Source organism: Phasianus colchicus, chromosome 2 (genome assembly GCF_987193195.1).
Source record: "Phasianus colchicus chromosome 2, bPhaCol1.hap1.1, whole genome shotgun sequence".
NCBI lineage: Eukaryota > Metazoa > Chordata > Aves > Galliformes > Phasianidae > Phasianus > Phasianus colchicus.
In genome coordinates, this window is record NC_143437.1 from 58539112 (window position 1) to 58562218 (window position 23107).

The 23107-nt window shown below is 36.0% G+C and overlaps 1 protein-coding gene across 1 annotated transcript in view; it reads left to right on the forward strand.

Annotated features, from left to right (window-relative positions):
* PTPRK (protein tyrosine phosphatase receptor type K) overlaps positions 1-23107 on the forward strand; it is a 395041-nt gene that overhangs the window by 229634 nt on the left and 142300 nt on the right. The gene's annotated exons all lie outside the window — the stretch shown is intronic.

Below are 23107 nucleotides of genomic sequence, written 5' to 3' on the forward strand. Positions count from 1 at the left end.
GTGCTGCATCCACTGCTTTACTTGGCCGCTGTCTCTCTTGATGAGCGCTAACTGTGGGAGGCAGGTTAGCAGGTGGGATGATAGAAAGCTAAGAAAACTTCTCTTCATGGAAGAAAAGAGACCTCATCATTTCTGGAAAGGACAATCAACCTCCTTTTTCACCCTTCACTTGCGTTGTAAATCAACTTTAACATAAAGGAACTTGCATAAAAATATTATCTGTTAAACAAATAGGATTTTACAAAAAAGGTAGTGTCCTGCACTATCCTTTTTCCAAACAGATATGCAAGGTCTGCCAGAATCTCTAACAGTTTCTAAAGTACACGTGCAAATATCACTAGGAATGCCTTCTCCATTTTTTACCTACTACCACCAAAAACATGTGTTGCTGTCTTTCAGTCTGCTTCTGTGTTTTTTTCTGAGTGCCTCTGTATGGCCAGCGCCAAGAAGATTAAGCACTGCCAACTTGTGTTATATGCTCTTCCTTACAAAGCTACTTAGAGTTATTTTAATCTCAATTTTCATAAAAAAAAGATAATGCCTACCTCTCATAGTTGCAGAGGAGAAAAATTAGAGGTTTGAACATCAGACTGGGAAGTAAATAAAAGGAAACTTAAATTGTGGGGTTTTTCTTCTAATCTTAAGATTTATAGGGTCTGACTTACAGATTTTAAAAATTTACACTTTAGTAGCTTTAGTGAAGGTGCTGATAACCATCTATTCAAAACTGTTAAAATAGCAAGAAATAGGAGCTTCGGTGGCAGATTTCCAACTGTCATATATACATAGGCATATGTAAGATAAAATGTTTTTTTCATAGTTTGCTCACAGACCTCAGATGGACAGCTATTCAAATTCGCATTTAATCACTTATGACCATTCATTTATCTTATTTGAAGAAGAGAGTCAATGTCTAGATCACAAGCTAATACTTCAAGTCAACTAGGTCAGTAAGTATGAATCCCTTGAAAATTAGACAGTCTGTTTTGAAACTGGGCAAAATCTTGTCAGAAGCTGAGGCACACTGTTCATTTAACCCTAACCAATAAGCTTGCAGCTGGAGCAAGATGAAACTGAAGGCGTTTTTGAATTTTTTTGATCTTATTTATAATTTAATCTCTCTTTCCTGTGAAGTGAAAAGATATTTTTGTCTATCCCAGTTAAGATGACAGTTGTTGAGATCTAAGTAAAGTTAGGCATTGATTTATGGTACTGAATTGTTTTAGACAGTCTTCTGAAACAGTAGAAATTTGAAAACATCTTCTATTTTAAAGAGTTTGAGCCAAAATGAACAAATCCCAAATGTTTGGATTCCTTTTTCCCAGCACTTGAAAAATATTTCATTTACCCGGTGAGTGACAGACAAGAGCTTTTAAATGAGAAAGGAAAAGAAAGGAGATCATGATTTGCATGAGACTTGACATATTTTTAGAAGCAACTAAGGGGAAACTTTATTGTGGAGTCTGTAAATTAAAAACCTGCATGTAAGACACCAACATCTAGTCTGACTTGAGACAAATTTTCAACTCAATTTAATCCTCTCTGAAATGTATCACATTAAGAAAAAAAAAAAAAAAAAAAAAGCCACCATTAAAAAGTGTGAACTTTCATGGTAACATTGTTTTAGTAACAGTAAGATTTTGCACTGTTTACCTTGAAGTAAGATGGGTTCTTCTTATTCCAGGAAAGCAAAAATGAATAAATATCACTATTAACTAGTTTCATTTAGAGGGTGAGTCAGCAGGGATTTGTGGAGGCAGGAGCACTGAGCCCAGCACCACAGGACAACTCACACAAGGCATCAGGTTGGACATTGGGTCACCCTGCTGCCTTCTCTCCTGGCTGGAATACGCGGGCAGGCGTTCCTTTTCCACAGTGCTCTCCCAAGACTTTTGTAGATAATTGCAAACCCAAACTGATATAAATTTTATTTTTAAGAGTTTGTTCTTAAAAGGCAAATGGTAAAAGTCTTTTCTGAAGAGAAGATTTTTAAGAAAAGATAAAGCTAAGAATTGAATAACTAACACTGCAATCTCTTCTGATTTTGTACTTGTGACTGGCAGGTGATTTACTGTAATATATTAGATGACATTCTCTGTGGCAATGTCTTCTTTCTGGAGATTCTTCAATTATTCCTAATCCTTGTTTCTGACAAGATCATTTATTTTTCAAACAAATACTTTTTTTCTCTGTGTTCTTTGTCAGTTTTGTATTTCTACAAGTTGTGTAGGTATTAGTTCAAATTCTGAAACAAATTATAATTGATTATCTGATCAGTGTCAAGTGAGGTAGAGAGAAATAAATGAATTTTCAACATGAAGTTTGACTGCTCTCTATGCAGATTAAAAGGCACACATTAGTGAACATTGATCTGATGAGTTGTTAGTGTTCATGTTCCAAGTACCGGTAACAGCTAACTCACTGACACATCAATAGGAATAGGTTAGTATTCTGCTTCTGTTTATTTAATACCTAAGTAAATATTAGCGTTATTTTTGAATGAAGATTGAAAATGATTTTCCACAGAATTCATTTAGTTTTTATAATTTCGGGACATTTGGTAACAACATATTATTGATTAGTTAGCTTGTGGTTTGCTGGAGATGTATCCTACTTCTAAACAATTTAAGCAATGACTGTTTGTATCCTTGTATCAGACATGCACGTTTATTATTAAGTATTTTCATCACTCTCCATCTTCCTCATGGCAAGAACAGTGTCTAGTGACTTAGTGAACGTTTCCAGTAATACCAAACAAAATGGTTTTCTAATGAAGGGATAATTCTTTCAATAGTTAAGTCTTCCAGAAGCCTATTAATCTAACTGCAATTTCCGAAGTAATATTTCTTTATGCTGAAGCTACATGGCTGTGTTTTGCTAGATAACTTGCACGCTGTTTTGTCAGTTTGCAGTCCTATATCCACAATTAAAGATAGTGCTGAGCAATGAAATGTACAAAACAATAGAGTGTCCTTAAAGGATTGAAGTGAGCTTAAAACATGTTAAACAAACCATCATTCTCCTCCTTAAGAGCCAGGTATAGTCTTTGTTCTTCCATATTTTTGAGCACAGACAAAATTTGTGCTGAGCACAGCATTGTGTGCCCGCGTGTGCTGTTTAAAAATAATCAGGAGCTGCTGATGCTGGAGTCTACATCCTTCCAGTTGCATCTCGTGGTGCACCCAAGCTGGCAACGATGCCTGCACCTCTTGCCTGCTGTTGTTCCTGTAATTATTCACTTCTTAAGCATTCTAAAACCAAAGGCAAGGGTAGCATTTTCTTTGCAAGTAATTCTAAGGTAGTTTTCTGTGGCTACTTTGTTTTGAGAGTGGTTGGATTTTTTGTTATTTATTTATTTATTGAGTAGTATGTCTGAGTTGTGATTGCATACCCTGCCTTTCCTTTGGGGAGCTGTAGAAAATATGTTGTAATCTAAAATTGTCCGCTTAGGCTGCTTTATCAACTGTAAGTTATAAGTTATTCTGTTACATTTGCTACTGCTTCTGAGTAACAGCTAACAGCTTTATGATTAACCGATGTTTTAGTAGCAAAGGAGGTCAATAGTTCAGCCTGTCCAGAGCTTAATATATGTACACAGCAGAATTACTCGCTCTTGCTCTACAGAAGTTTAGTGCAAGGCTGTGATTTTCAGTAAAATGTGAAGAATTGTAGAGCCGTTGGGGGAAAGTCCTGTTTTTGTTGTGCTGCTTTTTTTTTTTTTTTTTCTCTCCCAAATGGTTTGTTTATAATAAACTGTTACATGTATTAGTTTTAAATAATAATAGATGGACAGGAAGCTTTACACTCAAGATGATTACAGCTTAATCAGAGCTGCAAATGGAATAGATATTGATGCTTATTATTATTATACTATTGTTCACAGTAGCTAGCAGTCACATAGCCCTGGCTATCATTAGCAGTCAGCCCACAGACACAGGGGCACAATATATGTTCCTGAGACCCATCTGCAGGTAAATGCTGGGGAGCTGGGCTGCGCTCTGTCCCCCTGCTTCAAGTGCAAACGGCTCATCTGCAAATGTGGGCAAACACTGAAAAACAAAAGTAAGCTTAAGGGGTTGCTTTTTATTTTCTTAGGTTGTTGGGGTTTTTTGTTGTTTGTTTTGGTTTTTTTTTCCCCAACAGTAAGACCCCTGCAATGTTGACACTGATAAACTGACTTTTCATGGCCATCTGGAGAATTAAAATGTTGTTCTGGTTCCATGCAAATTCAGTATGATTTTTGGAATGAGGGGAGTGAAAGGTGCGTGGCAGAATAAAATTCACTTGTGCTGATATGGGATGTATGCAGTGCTGCTTAGGTTTGGGCTGTTTGCCTTCTGCACTTTTAGAATGAAGGTGGAGAGTTCAAGGCAGGAAACTTGATTTATAGCCTTTGCTGTGTGCTGTGCTTGAGAGCTCAGTGTAGTGGTATGGGAGGCAGTGGACTTGGGAAACCAGATACAGTCAGCATCAGAGATGGGTTCTGAGCATGTAAGATGGGCTGTTCATTTGTGTCTTGAAGCAGTTCATCTTAAATTCTTATTTTAGTCTTTCAAAGCTAATAAAAGTACAGAAAGATGTGTAATTCCCAATAATTTATTTAAAAACTAAGAAATTAAGTGAACAGAGAGAATATTTACCTTTACAGCAGAACAGTTATCTTAAGGTTTCAGACAAAACCTTACTTTTTTAACCTCACAATTGATATTATTAGAGATTTACAATACAGCTGAGAGTAGAGTCTAAATACAGAGTGCTTAAGTTATATATTTTTATTATTCATATTTCTGTTGTTTACAAGCTGAACATTCTTCTAAAATGTGATACTTTAAAAAAATATATTTTTCATTTGTCACTGCAGAAGTGACCACATTACACCAATATTTATAAGTTGCTGTTGTTTTTAAAAATGTATTTGGCACTTATGACTGTTTCTGGGCTTTTGGCCAACTAGTAATTGGAAACACTGAAGATCTCACTAGCAGATTCCAAATGCACCAGTCTCCTGCTCTTTAAAGGTTTACCAGTTTCCTATGATGTAGGATGGAATAATTAAAAAAAAAAAAAAAAAAAAAAGTATTTAAAGTTTGGAGTAAAGAAACTAAATCTTATTCCTTTTGGAATTGAAATGAAGAATTGCATGCTTGTTGTTCAGAGAGCATCCTGTAGAACAGCTATCTGATTTGGGCCATCAGCTGGCATGTTCAACCTGTACTCTGTTTATTGTGCTGATTGCCACATATAGAATTCTAATGATGCTTATATCCATAAGAAAGGGCTATTGCACAGCTGAGTTACCTAGCAGGAGACTAGGCAGAGTGCCTAGCCAAGCTCCTGTCAGATTGTGCGAATTAAGCATGGTATCCGCTTTTTCAAAGGATTGCAATGCTGATGACTCAGTTGAATTGGCATTAAACTGAAAGTTCAGACACTGACCTCTACTAAATTAGTTTTCAGCTTTTTGTGTTTGCTATATTCAGTGTTGCTTAGTATCTCTTTTTTGGTATTTGCAGCTGCAAGCTCTCTGTACTAAGGGAAAGATTTCTTCCAGGATTGTGCAATGAGATGCCGTTTTGTTGAATTCTCCCCAAATTTCTTCTGGGGGGTGACTTTTGTTCATGGCTGGTTCTTTATAGGATGTATTCAGCAGTAGATCACTTTATATCTCTTTACCTGTGATTAGAGGTAGCAGACCTCAGTTGGGGGGCTCTTGTAACTTGGCCACCCAGTTCTCAAAGCCACTGTTTGGTGCAGCGCCCTCTCTTGCCTGCTTTCTGAGGTTCCCACCAGCAGGCAGTACCAGTCAAGGGCCTGCTGCAAGAGGTGATGCTGGTCCTGGGCAAGTCACAGCCTGTGCATTCTGGTATTGATAACCAATCTCATTCACTGACTGAAGCCCATCAACCATATGATGAAGCAGACTGCTTCCCCTTGGCTGAGCAGGAAGGGATCAATTATCGCCTCTGCCAGAGCTGCCTTCTCTTACCTGTGTTTATGCCATCCCTGGTTTCACCTCAGGCTGTTCAGCTCTTTATGGAGCAGAGTGCTGCGACATGGAGGCTAGCAATTTATCCAAAGTGCAAGTAACAAGTCAATAGATCACGCTTTGTAGAGGAGCACTGTCTGTGGCAAGAAAATGTATTGCAGTGCATTAATCCATGGCATCAATTGCAGCTGTAAAAGAGTGGATGTGGATAATAATTCATATTGCAGCACTTGAAAATGCTATGGGTGCACCCAGACTAGATAACCATTAAAACTTCTCTGAACTTTGGGGATTAATGTTCACAGATTTTTGGTCTGTGCTCATTCCCAAAGAGCATGACTGCAGGTTAATTTAATCTTCCCCAGTAAGTTTCTATTAACTGTAGAACTGTAACTGAAACTTCTGTTTTTAATTTCAACGGGAAAAAAAATTAGCATCTTTTTGGAATATGATTAATTAATGTGCTTGATACTTTAGTTTGCTTTCATAATTAGGGTCTTTACATTTTTAAAGTGTAGTATTAATTTTATGATGCTTGAGAATTTTCAAGTACCCTAATATAATACATTTTTTTTTTTATGCTCAGTTTTATAGGACCACCTTTTTTTTTTTTTTTTTTTTTTTTGTGCTTTCATTTATCAATCTATTAAAAATTAAGCAGAAAAAAATTACTGAATTCTCAGGAGTTACTCTGGTCAGTGCAGTACTTAAATGTGCTGTTTTGGAAGCCTACTATTTCTCAGTGCTATTTTGATACTATTTTAGCAGAATAATTTGAAGTATGTAGGAAGGGCTGTGAGTAACAAGGGTTGTAGCTTGGAAGGGCTGAAAAGTAGTACCAGCAGTCTGTGTTGGGGGAAGGGATGCTGATGAGATTTCCCAGATGCATAGATTGTTCTTTCCCTCTCCCCATAGGTCTTTCTTTTTGAAAATTATGGGGCAATATCATGTTATTCATGCTACTGTGAGATCTGGATCAAGTTCAGGTTAGCATCCTCCTTAAGGCTAGAACAGACTTCCCAAAAGCCCTTCCTAATGCCATTGATTTTTTGAGCTTTATTTGCTAGATGAATCTTTATTTTGCATTTAATTCCTGTTAAGTCTTTGGGGTTTCTTTTTTCTTTCTTTTTTTTTTTTTTTTGGAATTTTGTTTCACTAAGTGTAGGCAGCATAATTGTTTCCTCCTAATTGGAGGCTAGGTTATGTGAGGTAGAATTGAGTGAATTTCATTTTCTTAATTTTATTTCTCAGTTAATCTTCCTGCTGGCACTGTGAGGGAGACTGGACCAGGTGATGCTTTTGTATAAAATGATAATGAAATAGCTTTCATTTTAATAATCAGTTGAGAGCACATTATGCAGTAGATGATGTCAAGTTGCACTTCAGATGATCAGTAGGTCCAGAATCCTAAAATGGCTTGTCAGGGCTCTACCTGACAACTACCTGGTTTTGCTTGGTGTTTAAAACAATAAATAAATGTGGAGCAGTCCTGGAAAGTTCCCCATGACTTGAAAAGTAACACTAAACAAACTGACATAAAGGATCAGGATCACCCAATTAATTAAAACCTTGTCATCCTTAATTCTAAACAGAATAATGGAACTGCCAATACAAGGGCTGATTAATGAAGAATTAAGAATGTAATATAGTTAGAGATAGTCAACAGGTTTATGGAATACTGATCTTGTCAGCATAACTTGATTTGTTTTAAAATTAGATTACAGATTTGGTTAATAAAGGCAATATTGTTCTTCTGTAATTTGATAAAAAACATTTTGATTAAGAAATCAAAACAAAATCAACTCAAATGGAGAAGAACTAGCTGTTGTATCTAAAACCATTTTTATGGATTAATTGAATAAGCATTTCTATTCATATCAGGAACAGTTCTACATAACTTACAAAGATAAGCTGGCAAATGGAAAGAAAGACTGTATAAGTGGTTAAAAACAAAGAAAGAACACAATATTAGGTTACTGATTTGAAGTGCTGTTATTCTATATTTCAGGTAGGTGAGTTGTAATATATCAAGAATATAGTGGACCATAATGTCAGAGTAGGAGAAGTAGAGCTCAGTCACTGCATAGCAGATGATGTGATTTGGGAATCACTGAGCATTGGGCTCTTGCCTGGGCATGGATAATGAAAGAGTTCATCCAGTCCTCGGCTGTGCAAACCAGAGGAAAAAATCTCACCCTTTCCATAATATTGGAAAATATTTTAAAGTTTTTGAAGTTACACATCTAAAATTACTTTCAAATTTACTACTTCACTAGTTTCCTTTTAACCCATATTTTCCATGTCTATCCCCCCCAATCTGTGCAATGCCCTGTTTTATAGAATCAGATTACAGTGTTACACAAGAGCTTATTGTTAGGAGAACTGGGAAACCAAAAGAAAACAATTCTGGCAGAAAATTGGATTCCTGAAAGAAAATCTTGTTGTTAAAGAGGTGTGATGTGACCAGAATTAATACTTTTTTTTTTTTTTTAATTTTTAATTAATATTATCATTAGAATTAATATGGTCAGTCTTGAGGTTGAAATCTGTACTCAAGTTTTCTCTGTTTGATATCTCCAACCCCAGTGAATAAACTGCATACAATTTCATTTGTATATTAGTGTGTTTCATCTCTTTATCTTTTCAAACTATTTCATTTTATACCTTTTGTTTTTCTGGTCAATATTAATTGCTGAAAACTATTTAATTTCTCTTGGAAATGGCAAAATGTATTCAGATAATTAAACATTTCAAATACTCAGTAAAACAGTATCTTCAGTTTATTACCTTCATTTTATAGAATTATGTTCAACATGAGGGATTGGTAGAAATACACCTGACATAATGCGCTTTTTTGTGTATCAAATGAATTCTACCAATTAGGCTGAAATGTCAGAATATGAGCACCCACTGAAAATACGATATGCTGCATTCCCCGTTTACAACTTGTAGCACTTCAAATGATTACAAACAAGTAAACTATTTCAGTTGCAGCACATTTCCTTAAAAGTAACAACCTTAGAAGATAGCTCTGGACTGTAATTCTAGAAATGTGCTTTCTGTTTGTGGCTATTTTGTCACTTTTGACATTGTGTCTCAGTGCTGTTTGGAAAGTGGGCTCAATAGGAATGTTTCACCAGCAATTTCTGTTAAGTTCATTTACCTAGTTCATTACCCGTTAAGTTCATTTTTTCAGAGCAAATACTTCTCTTAATTTTATTGTGTTTGTTGTAGTGACACCTAGGCTTTCCACAGATAAGTAATGTAATCAGATTTTAGTATAACAGAGGTTAATAATATGGAGAATAAATACTTGTTCATTCAGTGAAATTTTTTCTTACTGATGCAATTTTCTGGTCTTGTGGAGGGAGAGAACTTCCATGACAATAAAGAGCTCTACATTTTGTTCTTAATGTAACCAACATTTCTGTGTCTGTCCATGCCCAATCCACTCTTGATTTTCACTGAATACATTATGGGGTGCAGTGGGGAGTGGGAAAAGTGGAACAATAATATTGTATAGAAATAAGTAGAGATCAATTTATTCCTGAAATATATATATATATATATATATTTGGCAGTTATATCATTTCCATGTTACTCTCTGAATGGCTGTAATTAAGCATCCTGCTAGCTGAGAATGTTCCTTATGTTTATGTGTGTGTGTGCCTTTTCACCTCTAAGACATCCTAGCTTACCATTGCCATGTTTTCTTTCTGTATCTCTCAACTTTTGGAAACCCTCCCAGGCCTTCTCTTCAGCTTTGAAGCAGATTTTAAAGTTGGAAGTAAAATCACCAATGCTTCTGTCTTAAGGAATGGATGAGAGAATGAATAATATGTCCTAGAAGTTTTTTCCCATAGTGTTATGTGCTTGTAAGAAAGCTTATAGATCATCCAGTGTGTAAGAATCTATGCAGAAAAGAAATGAGAAAAAAGATTTTCAGATATAACAAATAGTGTGTAGGGAAAGATAGCCTGTGTATTTGAAAGACAAGTTCAGATGGTAGACATTTTTCATTGTCACTTCACTGCTGGGCATATTCAGAGCAGATACCCGTTGTTTATAGAATGAGGGAAAAAAATGTTCACAACAGTAATACTATAGAGAAATCAACAAACATACATACCCATGATCTTTATGTGTTACTGTGAATTATTTAGTCCTGAATTTACTAGTTATAGCATACTTTAAATAAAGTCACTTCTCTAACTTACTGTTTTTCCCCTGTGATAATTTGATCTGGTTCCCACAGCAGGCACAGAAGTGCTACCACGCTTCAATATTGCCCTCACAAATCAGCTTACTGCCTCAGTGTTTAAGAAGGGATTTGCAAGTTTAAGGTGAGAGTTCCAAGTCTCACTCTGAGTGATTTAAAGATGTCTTGAAAATACATTTGCTTTTGATTCCAAGGTGTGGAGTTCCAGCTAAGCTACTGCAGCACACACCAATCAGGTGCTGTGATGGAAGCCGTTCACTCTGTTGGATTCAGTCTGAAAATCTGCCTTATGGACAGGAATAAATCAGAAAATGTCAGGAGCTCCCGTTACATGCTTCATTCACCTGCATTAATCTATTGTAGATTCCATCTGTTCTCTCAGTGTAAATACGTGTACCCATGTGTATGCTTTTTCAGCCTCTGAAAAGCAGCCATCCTGCACTTGTAGCCCTGTTGAACAGCTCTCAGGTACTGGGCATGCTTCCTTTGGCCTGTGCTAGATCATTACCCAGGGTTAGAAACAAATTTGCACCGTTGTAATAAGGAACAACTATGAAAACAAGCAAACAACAGAAAGCACTTACTGCCTTTACAATATTGTGTTTCAAGCTTGGATACAGAAAATATGTTTTTGAATCACTCCTGTTACCCCCGCCATCCTTCTTTCGGTGTTTCATGCTTTGCCTTACTCAGTCTTATATGGGCTTGTAGTGAGGTTATGTATAGCTCTGCTAGCTCCTGGAAGAAACTCTTTTGTCTCTGGTGTTGAAGGTCTGCAATTTGCTGAGTTGTCTTCTGCACAGAATAACTGTTGGTGAGAAAAAATGAGATACTCAAAGCAGAGCATCTTCTGTAATATTAAGTTCCTCATGGTCAAAATGATGATATTTAAAAGTCTGTGAAGGTTATTAGATATTCTTCTGCTTGTTTGTTTAAAATTTTAATATATTAACCCACCCTTTTGAATTTAACCTTTCCAGGCGTAGTCTTTATGAGGAATAAAAGCATGAAGTAGGCCACAAAGAAGGGCTGCTAGGTGAGAGACTCTTGGATGGAGCATTCCTGTGCAGGTGGCAGTGTGAGGAAGCACAGCACTAGCACAGTGCTTGCCCTGTAATGTTTTAATTTCTGCAAGAAAAGTGTAACTTTCTGTGCTTTGTAAAGTGAGTGTCTAGCTATTTAGCAAGGGACAAAGCATAATGTCATCGTTTGAGAGATGTATTGTCAACTTGGACAGGTGATATTTAAGGAGCCTGAAGAGAGAAATGACCTGGCAGTGTAACAAGACATATCACAAGTGACTGTCTCAGAAAGAATGAGAACAAGACAGACAATTTCCATTACTTTTCAATGCTAAGGTGCTAGCATTATCCCCTAAACAACCACATGCTCCAAGCAATAATCATGCACTGTCTTCTTCTGTACTAATATGAAAGTGGAATTCAATCTCTTTGACACATATTGCTTCAGCTTCTGACTTGTCAAGTTGTTTCTCTGTTGGAGCTCAGCTAATATATACTGAATGGGCTTTGTATACTGACTGAAAAGGGTGAAGTACTTATCCATTTTTCTTTGAAGCTGGCTGCAGAGGTGTCTAGAATATGCTAGGGAAGAGAAGCTTTGTTTTTGGTAACGTTATTGTAGAACAGGAAAAAGTCGAGCCCTTCTTCAAGCTGGCTGCTCTTTCAAAGTCTGCTCTTCAACCTGAACTGAGGAGCCCAATAGCTACTTGGTAATTCCCAGAATCATTTGGAGAGAAGCAGTCCTTGTTCTTATCATCCCAGCGGTGCCTGTGTGCTCTGGTTTTTATGGCAGAATTTCATGTTTTTTCTTTTTTAAACTTCTCAGTGGGAACATTTTTGCAATACCTGATAGAGTCTCAACATTTTCTGTATCAGTCAAATCCTACCCTTCAGCTGCAGTATTCGCTGTTGTTACGATATTCTGCCTGCTGATGAAGTGCATTTTATAGTAAACTTGCATTAATTATGAAGTATTAAATGTTATGGTTGCAACCATTAGATTTCTCTATATGTAAGGAGAAATAAAATTAGTAATCAAGATAATCTGTGAAAAATGAGGAATTACTTTTCTTTGCAGTATATAAAAGAGAAAAAAAACCACAAACTAACAATGGCCCTCCAGTGATAATGCCCTACAGCAGCTTGTTGCTTTTTCTTAACCTACAGCCTAGTAGAACAAACTATATTTGAAGGATCTGAAAATTCAAAATACTTGGTCTGAGACAAATGTAAGCAAAATTTTAAAACATCGGATTCTTATCCTGAAACACTTTTGTCTTTGGAGTATGCATGTTTCTGTGTTTTTGTTCTCTTCATTTTAAATCAGCAATATAATATCTTAGTACAATTAAATGATCACTTTATTAAAGATAACTGTTTATTAAGGATAACTGTAGCGGTTTTTTCTTTGGTGACTGCTTTTCTTTTTCTTTTTTTTTTTTTTTTCTTTCTTTTATGCTTTTTTTTTCCTCTAGACCTGCAGCAGCTTAGGTATACTTCCTCTGTACTATGACCGCAGTAGTACAGAAAATGGGTAGATAAGCTACCCTAGCAAGTACTGAATTGAACAAAGTTCTGAAGCTGCTGTTGTGACAAACGTCAGTAGCTTCCTGCCCAGGCAAACCTTTCAGGACTGTTTTCTGATAAATGTCTTGTGTATCATGGTATTCTCTGTACAAAATGTGTGTGAGGACTCATGCAGTAAGACACTTTTTTTTTTTTTTTTTTTCCTGTAGCTATCAGTAATGTGTGTTTCCTGATAGGTCTTCGCCACCTAGTTTGAATATTAAAAAGCTGTGCAAAAGGATCGCAGGAAAGACTCATATAGAGTTGTATTTCTTGTTTTATTCAGCCTGTGCTGCATAGATTTTCCGTGCTCTCTTATGGAAAGTCATGTGTTTAAACATACTGCAAAGCGTATGCGTAAGGAAATTGAATTAAGCTTGTTTCTTTTATCTCAAAAGTGACTTTTTTCAACTTTAGAATAAACATTCAAAGGTTTTGCTCTTTTACTATAACGTAGCATTTGTGCATATAATTTGCTAAAAGCAACAATAATAGATGAGAAACTCCTTGAAATTCTTTGTCTTGAAAGTTTCTGCTGTCAGATAGAGAAAAAGAAAATTAATCAAAAATGCATTTTGACATTTAAAAGAGAATTATTTGTCTTAAAACGCATCAAACATGCAAAAACGAAAATTGGTTGAGTTTGCATATTTTAGAGCATTACTCTGTGACTGATGCTTATTAGATAAGCTAAAGCATGTGTAGTGTGCTTTGTGTGTAGCAGCCTTCACCTTTGTTTAGTAAGCTAAATCGCTTTAGGACAAGTAGCCTTTCCAACTCTGAAGAGGCTGTGGAAATTTTCTTATCAATGACGCTTCTTTCCTGTCTCTTCGTAGGTCTTGCATGTAAAGGCAGACATTATTGAGGTTGTTTCCTGTGAATTCTTGTCTTTTGAGTTTGCATAGATAATTCCCACCTTGTCAGTCCCTACCACTTTTGTTGTTGCTGTTTTTGTGATATTCTTGGAGTGATATTCTTAAAGTCACTTTATTTCTAGCAATTAGCAGCATCTGCATTTGTGTTGATAACAGTGTTGTGTATGTACTAGTTTACAGAATGCATCCTCTGTGGCTGCTGGCCTTTTGCTTTGTCTGCTCCCTTGACAGTTACATAGTGACAGAAGTTGTCTCAGAAGTGGTGAGGCCAGCAGTTGCTTACTAAAACCCTTCCTCCACATCCTTTTTTATATTCACATCTTTTATACTCACATCATCTGAAGTCCTTATGCAAGAGGATACTGTTCTTCTGTTAAAAATAGAAATACAGAGAAAGTGCAAGCAGTCTTCAAATGCTCACCAATGTCTTCTAGGTTTTCTTCGGAATGAGCTAGTTGATAGATTGTAAACTCGCGTAACTCCTAAAGCTCCCCTCTACTAGCTGCTTCTAGCTGCTTCCAGACAGCTCATGTTGTCTGGCACAGTGATGGACTCTGCTACTTTCTGTATGAGGTCATTGATGTGGAGAGGCAGGTCCTTCACGATGTGCAAGGTAAAGACTTGTAGGCTGAAAGGAACAGAGGAGATAAAGGTGGGGAGACCCAGATACAGTGGCTAACATTATATTGGAAAGCTGGGGAAGAGGCAGGGAGTGAAGGCACTGCAGGATGTGAGAATCAGCCTTCAAGTTGTTGTTATAGCGCAGCTGGAGGTCTGACAGGCACTGCTGTAACTGAGTAGAGCAGGCATAGCCAGGAAGCAGTTTGCCTTTGAAGTCTTGGTGAGGAAACTACAGAGTGGCAGAATATCTTCTCATCTGCTTTCTGTGTGGAAGTTGTTGTCTGAGGCATAAATGGAAGGACCAACAGGAACACTTCCTGTAGGAGTCTTAGTGAAATACATGTTTCAAAATCGATTATTTTTGCCTAATTCCTTTTTAAAATCAATCAATAAATAAAAAGCAGGCAGGCCACTATCCTCTGATGTCTTCAAGGGCAGGAGATGATCTAACTTTGGACTTGAACACTGAATTGAAATCTTGCAGTCCCTGATAGCTTTCAGCATTTGCTTGTACATGTCCATTCATGCCATATGGAGTTGTTACTGGGAAAGTTTTCTGCAAAAAGATGTGAAAGAGAGGAATTTTTGTTTTGATATTGAAACCTGTGTATATGTACAGAAATGCCTAGGTTTGGGTGTGTTTATAAAGAAATTTGTATCAATTTCAATAAAAATATTCTGATAGCATTATAAAAATCAAATAAAATTTGTTTCAACTCACTGGAACATTTTCTGTTAATAATATGATTAGTAACCAGAGAGGTGGTTAGAACCATTTTCTCTCCCCAGTGTATTACAATAGATATGACAGAAAAAAAATATCCATATCTGCAGTATTGTTGAAGTTGGAAGAACAGTTTTGTCTTTGTTATTGCCAAGTATAATTTGCAAGGATGCAGCAATTTATATTCCATGCATTTTCCAAATGATCATTTGTGTATATTGGTCTTAATCAATCCTGAGTGTATAGTACATAAATACTTAAGGCAGCCTGAATTTACCCTAGTATTTAGAACCATTGCATCATAAGGTTACATTGTAGTGAGAGAAAAAGTGATAAATTTTAACAATTGTTTCAAGAGAATTACATGACAAGCAAGTCATGTTAAATATAAAAATAGTTTTTGTGTTGATTAAAATCTAGTTTAGAAGTTAGAAAGTAGTTTTTAAGAGTCAGAGAAGAAAAATTTGAGATTTGTTTTCCATTTAAAGATTGGGAAGAAAGAAACCTACTACTTTTGTCTTTTAAAAGGTCTTATAAAAGTTTATGGGGGGATTTTGGAGAAAACTTGAGAGAATTGCTAGAAATGGGAAAATATGCTTGTGATATGAGTGTTAGGCTATCCCAGTTGCTGATATTGAAGAGATCAGATTTCCTTGTGTTATACGCATGCTGTATAATCCTTCGTGTCAGTATTTCTGCTGATCTCTACTGGGGCCAAGAGTGACTGCCATTTCTCCTCCATCTCATCAGCCTCATTTCGCTTTTAGGTGCTTTGGTCTTATGTACGTGATGTCAGTTTTCTGTTCCCATCTGGCATCTTTGGGATCGAACCAATGCCCAGATGTATGGTCAGAAGGTCAAACTTATATTATGAGGAAACTTCTATATTCCATAGGCATATCTGGTAGCTTGTGAACACTTACAGAATGGTATTTGCTTCTGTCTAGAGGGTAAATGAGTCGAGGCAGGCTAGCTGAGTTTTTCAGTTATTGATATTGCAAGTAATTTCAGTTTTCCAAGTACGTGTTTAATGATGTTTCCCTTGTGAGCAGTGTTTAGCGATCTCCTTGAAACCAAGCTCCCTCTGAGGCATGGCCAGTGAAACCTGACCTTGAAATGATAGTGCAAGCCATGCTGAAAATTAATTGCTGGTAACATTCTCTCTGCTATTTGATTTTTAATGAATAAAGAGTTCTTGCACGTTCCAAAGTTTTATAGACAGGATACAATTTTATTTTTTTTTATAAGTTGATGGTTTAGTTGTTCTTGATGCAAGTTATTGAGAACATCTTTTAAAAAATAATTTCATGTTTATTTTAACTAAAAAATAGGAAAGTATGATAGTTTAATATCATTCAGACACACTGATGTACTTCATCAGTTAAGTGTTATACTTGCAAAGCACATTAACACAATACTGTTTTTGCATTATGTTAAATTTAACTAAAAAATAATTTTTAAAACAATTGTTCTAGTCCAATTTATGTTGACAAAGACACTACAAAAATATTTTGTAATAAGCTAGGCACTAATCTGGCACACAATTTCATGTTGTATTTTGTATAATTAAGTAAAGTGCTAACTTTGAGCTATTTCTTATGACAGCTCATAAAGCTGTGTTTTTTGCATTCTTGCAGTTAGTGCTTAAGTTGAAGAACACATTTAATTTTAAAAGGTTTGCTACTAAGTATGCTAATATAATTGGTACTGAAGTAATTTAGCTTTATATACTAGGCATTTTATTATTAATAGAAGTAATTCTGTTGTTTTAATTTCAATATTGGGAATATTCCATATGTGAAATGTAGCTTAACTTTCACTGGTCCAAACTGAGGACATACAAGATAAAAACCTGTACTCTTTCATCCTATATTCCACAAGCATTTGCATTACCACGTGGCCTTTTTCTTCTATGCAGTACTGCTTTCTTTCAGATACCTTCCCTTTTCTTTTAAAAAGTATATTTTCACTTTAAAAATTCAGCTTACAGTTTTAGAAGAGTTATGGGAAAAATGTCTTTGGAATGTTCTTATACTGAGCTCCCAGTCCTTTATCCCTTTTTTTTTTCTCTGGAAAAGTGAAAGTTTTTTTATTAGGTGCTTGGTTATTTGTGGATTTCTGGTATTTTCATTTTGTTTGTGGATGTTTTTCATGTGTTTGGTGTGGTATTTGTTTGGGTTTTTTTGGGAGGGGGTAGTAGGAGTGGGGAGGTTGGTGCTTGTTTCAAAAATGTAGAGGAAGACAGAGAATGCAAAGCTATTGTACTTTTTCTTCTTTTCAACCATTTTCCTTTAACACTGATGACAATGAATTGTATATTCTTTAGCACTTCACATTTCTCTCATCTACCTATCCAACCCTTCGTTATTTACTTTTCACCTTTCTGTTGTATCTGGATTTCAATTTCCAGTTAAGTATCTGATCTTGAATGTGAAAATGGAATTGCATCTTTGGATGTGGGCTACTTTGAATTAAAGGAAGTTTGTGGTTCTATCCTACCAGTATCAGTATTTGCTCTTACATCTCTTGTATTTATTCTTCTTTGTTACTGCTGTCCCAAAATGACTTAGCAATTCATGCAATTTTTAAGTTGTGTTTTTCTTTGTTTTATGTAGTTTTATCCTCTGATAACATAGCAGGAGAAACACTGCTATTAAAGGGAGGTGGTGGTATAGGATAAGGGAGGTGGGGACATTACTCCTCCTTGTCTTGTGGATCAACTTCTGATGCAAAAGAAGCAACAAAATTAATGTACTCAAAATAAACCCACTTAAAATAGCACCTATCGATTGACTGCATCAGTTTGACTCAATTAGACAATTTAAGTTGTGTATGGTTTTTAAAGGATGTGTTCAATACTTTTTGAAAATAAGAAGAAGAGACTTCCAAGTAATAACTTCCGTGTTTTTGGTAATGTGATTTTTATGATTCTTATTCTTTGATTTAAGCTAGGCATAAACAGAATGCCAACATATGGTTGGCTTAAAATCTGACATAAGCCTTGTGCTTTTCAGTGGCCATAGAATCCTAGGAGTAGCCAAACCTTCAGCTTGTAGGGTGTGACATCAGTGAGTAGCACCAGGTCTGATCCATTTGTTTTGAAATTTTATTTGAAAATATTGTCTTACTATAGAGAAAACTATAGTATTTGGAGAATGTTACATTTCTTTGGCAGAATTTTCAGTTGATGCTGAAAATTGCTAACTATTATTAATATTCAAAAGTGTTTGACAATTCATCTTTCACATGCAAACCTTGGGTCATGAATTCTTCAGGAAATTACATGCATTCTCAAAGTAGAGACTGCATTACTGTCATTGTTCTTTAGAGGGTGTTATACTTTGATTCCTTTTAGGAAAAATATAATGGTTTGAACTTCTGCTTTGTTTGTACGTGTACATAACAAAGAACTTTGCTTCAGCATACTTCTGAAAAACCATTGGTTTTGCTAGTTATGATAGTAAAATCTTTGTGTCAAGTTGATAAGTTCCAAAAAGCCATTTCTTGCCTTTCTGAATAGCTCAGTTCAGGCAGCTGAAGGAAAATCATAAAGATAACCAGTTTGTTTTTCCGAAAATTCCTATTGCTGCAGTGTATTTTGCAGAGGAAAAAAAAAAAACAAACAAACTGGAACAAAGTTATAGAAGAACATTTATGTTCAGTTATCTCAAGGAACTAACTATGTGGGTTGATTGAAAAAGAGTAGATTGAATTACTGCAATGTGACACAGGTAATAAATGAGTGCAGTGATTTCTGTATGAGATGCTTGCATTTTGAAAGATGGAGTTCGATCATAATACTGAAATGTGAGAATATAAAAAATAAAGTAACACCTGAGATTTATTGCCTTTTTTAAAACATGAAGTTTTATCCAGTGTCATAATAAGTTGGAAAAAATAAAATGTAGTTGGAATAATCATCTTCCAAGTTATTACTGCTATGAAGCAACAAGTAATGTTAGTGTTTGATGCCTGGAAAATCAGCAGTAATGTACTATATGATATGAAAAAATGTTGCACTAACATGTCTGATATCTGAGAATTTCAAATGCTCTTATATTTTGAATTTCTATGAAAAAGAATTTTTATATTGTTTGTTTCGGTGCTAGAGTGCTTAGAAAACTTTCTGACAGCAGTGTGATCTATGTCACCTAAAAAGGTCCCTGAGTTTTGTAATGCGGGAAGTAATGTGGGATTAGCCACCTGAGCACTTGAGATAGCCTAACTCAGAAAAGCAAGGAAATAAAATCAATCAAGGTGCCTCCTGGGTTTTATTTTTCAGAAGTGCAGAGAACATCCGTTGTATGGATATAATTAGAATCACATTTCTTAAGGCTTCCAAAAATACCATTGTGTTCCTGTATGCATTTTTATGTTGTAATATTTTTCCTTGAGTACTGGTGAGTTCTTTCCTTGAAAGCAAACAAAGTTTAAATTATTTCTAGCAGTTTTACCTTACTTTATTGCTATGTATTGACTACAAACTTTACTTTAAATATAGTTGGCTTGGAGGATTCATGTTTTTCATCTTTATTTTGCATATCCCTGGAATAGTATTCCCTCACCTTCCTGAACCTTCCCTTTAACAGGGAGAGCAGAAAAGATCACGAGGCCTCTTTGCCAATTGTGAAGCAAAGTCATCCATACACACTAACTTGAATCCCCCTTGTTTGCTGACTTAATCATAGTTGCATGACTGTACTGTAGAAAATGAGACCTGCTCATTGCACTGACTGAGATTTTGGGGCAGGGAATCGCCCGTTGATAGGCTTAACTAGCTTCCAAAGTGCTAATACTTTCAGGGGCAGTATCAGGGTTTTGATTAGCTCTCTCTCCTTATCTTCAAGATCTATCTCTAAAAGTATATTCTGCATAGAAGCTCAAATGTGCCTATTTTTAAATTATGTAACAAAAGATGGCATATGGAATGATACTAAAATTACTTGTGATGAAACTGCCTAGAGCGAGCAATACAGGCCAACTGCCGTGAACAGTACAACTGGAACTGTACATCAGGTTTCTAGTTTTCAGCTTCATGCTGAACCCACCAGTAAATACAGTGGAATTATTTTTCATATAAAGCAATAGGTAAAATTCTTTCATAGCCATTAACTGTTATGTTGGGAGTTGAATATATTCTAAATGTTGTGATGATGCCAACTCTCCTATCTTAAGGTGAAAGAGAAGGTTCCCAAGGGAGATAGCATATTTTGATGTGCGCTGCAAAAAGCAGAAAATAGTCGGGCTGGGTAAAGAAATGTCATGATTGTTTAATAGGATTGGTTGTCTGAGCTGCAGACATTAAGCTCTTACCAGCCCATCTGATTTAGTCTGTAAGCCAACCATTGCCCTCAAACTGTTCTAAGTTGATTATTGTTTGTAATTGTTTTACTGCTAGTTTAAAAATGAGCATGCACTGCTTAGAAACATTTAGCTGTTTGATACCAAGCTTTATTACTTTCATTTCTATAGCATGTAGGATATGATTTGGCTTTTTCTTGAGCTGAATTATGTCATGTCATAAAGGACTATAGCAGTACTAATTTGCTTGAAATGTGGTTGGATTTATCACAGCCAGCACAGTGTGTATGTTTTCTCTTTCTAATTTCACAAACTCAGAAGACAATAAAAATTACTTTCTCCCTCTGTTCTCACCACTGCTCCGAAACCTATATGAAAAGAAGTCTTGCAGAATACAGTCAAAATATACATTAGTAATATAACTTAATCTGCATATTTATTCTTACATACACTATGCCAAAAAAGTGAAGGTGTGTGGGTGTCTTTTTTTATTTTATTTACCTGCAAGAGAAGCTGTAAAAGCTTTCTCTCAGATCTTCCACATTTTATACAAAGTATTATACAAAGAGTATAGATGAAAGGGAGCCTCCTCAATGTCTATTTGAGCAGTCTGACAGCTACTGTTGTTCAGCCATCTAAACCACTTCCCCTTCTCACTGCAGACATTAACCTTATAAACCCTAAGTATTTAGAAGTTAATGGCCTGTTATACAAATCTAAGTGTTCACAGTGATGGGATATTAAGTTATTAAATGTACTTTGCTGTGTAACTAAACCTCAAGTTGTGCTCATAAATAACTGCACAATTTGTTAGCTTAAATTGAGTGCATCTATTTTTCTGCCTCTGCAGTCCTTGTTATATTGGGAATAGTATTGAAATGTGAATCTGGTAAACATCAGCATAAATCTCTTACCTTCACCAAGGAACAGTAAGAAGCGTGTATCATCAGTTTTCTCTCCTGAAAACAGGAATTTCAAAATTAACAGATTAAAGAAGGTAAATTCAATAACAGTGTATTTTGTCATGACCCTTGCACATCCTTGTCAAGCCTCAGTGAATTTCATTCTATGTTTTGAAATTTTTAAAGAGTTAAATGTGAATTGAAGCTAATGTTACTGACAAGAGGAAAATAGAAGCAATTGGTTTGCACTAAACAAGTTTAAATGGTTGTTAATGTGAATGACTTTCAGGCAGTGAATGTCAGAGAACAGTAGATTACTTTCTTTACCTCGGGCATTTTAAACCATCTCCTGTGGTAGGCCTGACATTATTTTTTTCTCTTGAACACGGGAAGCAAAGTAATTGGAGTCTGGTAATTTCAGCCCATGGCTGATGAAGATAAATCATAACGAGCTACTGGAATACACACTGACAATCCACATAGGGCTACTAGCACATGAACTCTCACTAATGCATTATTCAAATTTTGTATCCTTCTGATTCATATTCTAGAAGGTCTTTTAAACTGTTAATTATGAAGCCAACCAATATTTGTTATTCTGAAGAAATTTCATACCGTAAACCAAATGCTTCAAAATGCCTCAGCTTTGTTTTCCAAACTCCAGCACACAAATGCAATATTTATTGACTGTGCCCTGGCACAGGTGAGGTTCAATTGTCTTGAGGGAAAGAACAATGGCTCATTTTGTTGCTTCTGAGTGAGGTGCCCTCTCTATGAAATAGGTAACTGCTCCTCTTGGCAGACACTCAGATTGTTCCATTCCTGAGTTCCTTTTCATTAAGGTGGGGCTGAATGCCTGTGGAAATGCATGCCAACTGGTGTCACTGGCAGTGGTTCAGTTGAAAGCCAGCCTTGAAGCCCCATGAGCTTCTAGCTGGCTCCTTGTCTTTCCTTTCTTTGAACTATAGATGATAGCTCTGTGTCCTCTGGGAGTGACAAGCAGATAGATCCCAAACAGCTTTTGCATAAAACAATCTGGGGCCTCTTTCAGCTTATAAAAGGAGATACCTGTAGTGACACTGCATCATCAGGTGGAGGGGAGACGGAGACCATGGGAAGCGTCATTTTCTCTTTGGCTACACCATCTCTTGTCCTTGAATTTAAGCAACAATGTTGTTTTCATCCCACATCAAATTACCTAGCGGGCAGATTGACTCATTTCTGTGGTCTCAATTGCACTCATAGTAGTGCTTGATGAACTTGTTTATGCAAATAGTGTATTAACTGAAAGGCACAGTGTTGTATTGATCAAAGCTATTTTCTTGTTTTGATGCAATTCATCCAGTAGTTTCAGCTGAGAAAAAATATTGAGAACCTAAATATTTAATTTCAATGGTTTCAAAATGAAATAGCTCCACTTCTTTGATTTTGAAACAATGTTTTGTTTTGAAATTGAGCTAAGTTTGTTGTTGTTGTTGTTGTTTTTTTAAGTCTAAAAACTACCTGGCAATAAACATGTTGTGTGACATATGGAGCAAAACTTCTGGTTTTTTTGAAACTAGTTTTCTTTTTTTTCTTTCCCCAACCTACTCCCTCTTTTTTTTCCCGTTTTTGGTGGGGTTTTTTTGTTTTCTTTTTTTTTTACATTTGAAGTGAAAACACTTCGAAGCCCTGTTTATGAGCATTCCTTGGGGTTGTGCACAGAACTGTTTCATTATACATCTCAGTACCATGTTACTTTCCAATTTGTTTCACAGACAGGAAGTAGCTCACTGCCATTCATAATTTTCAGGGGACCTGAAAACAGAGAATGAGTGCTTTTGTCCAGGGGAAAGCCTTCTCTGATTGAGGACCAAGCCTTTCTGTGTATCTGATTGAATATTTCCACTGC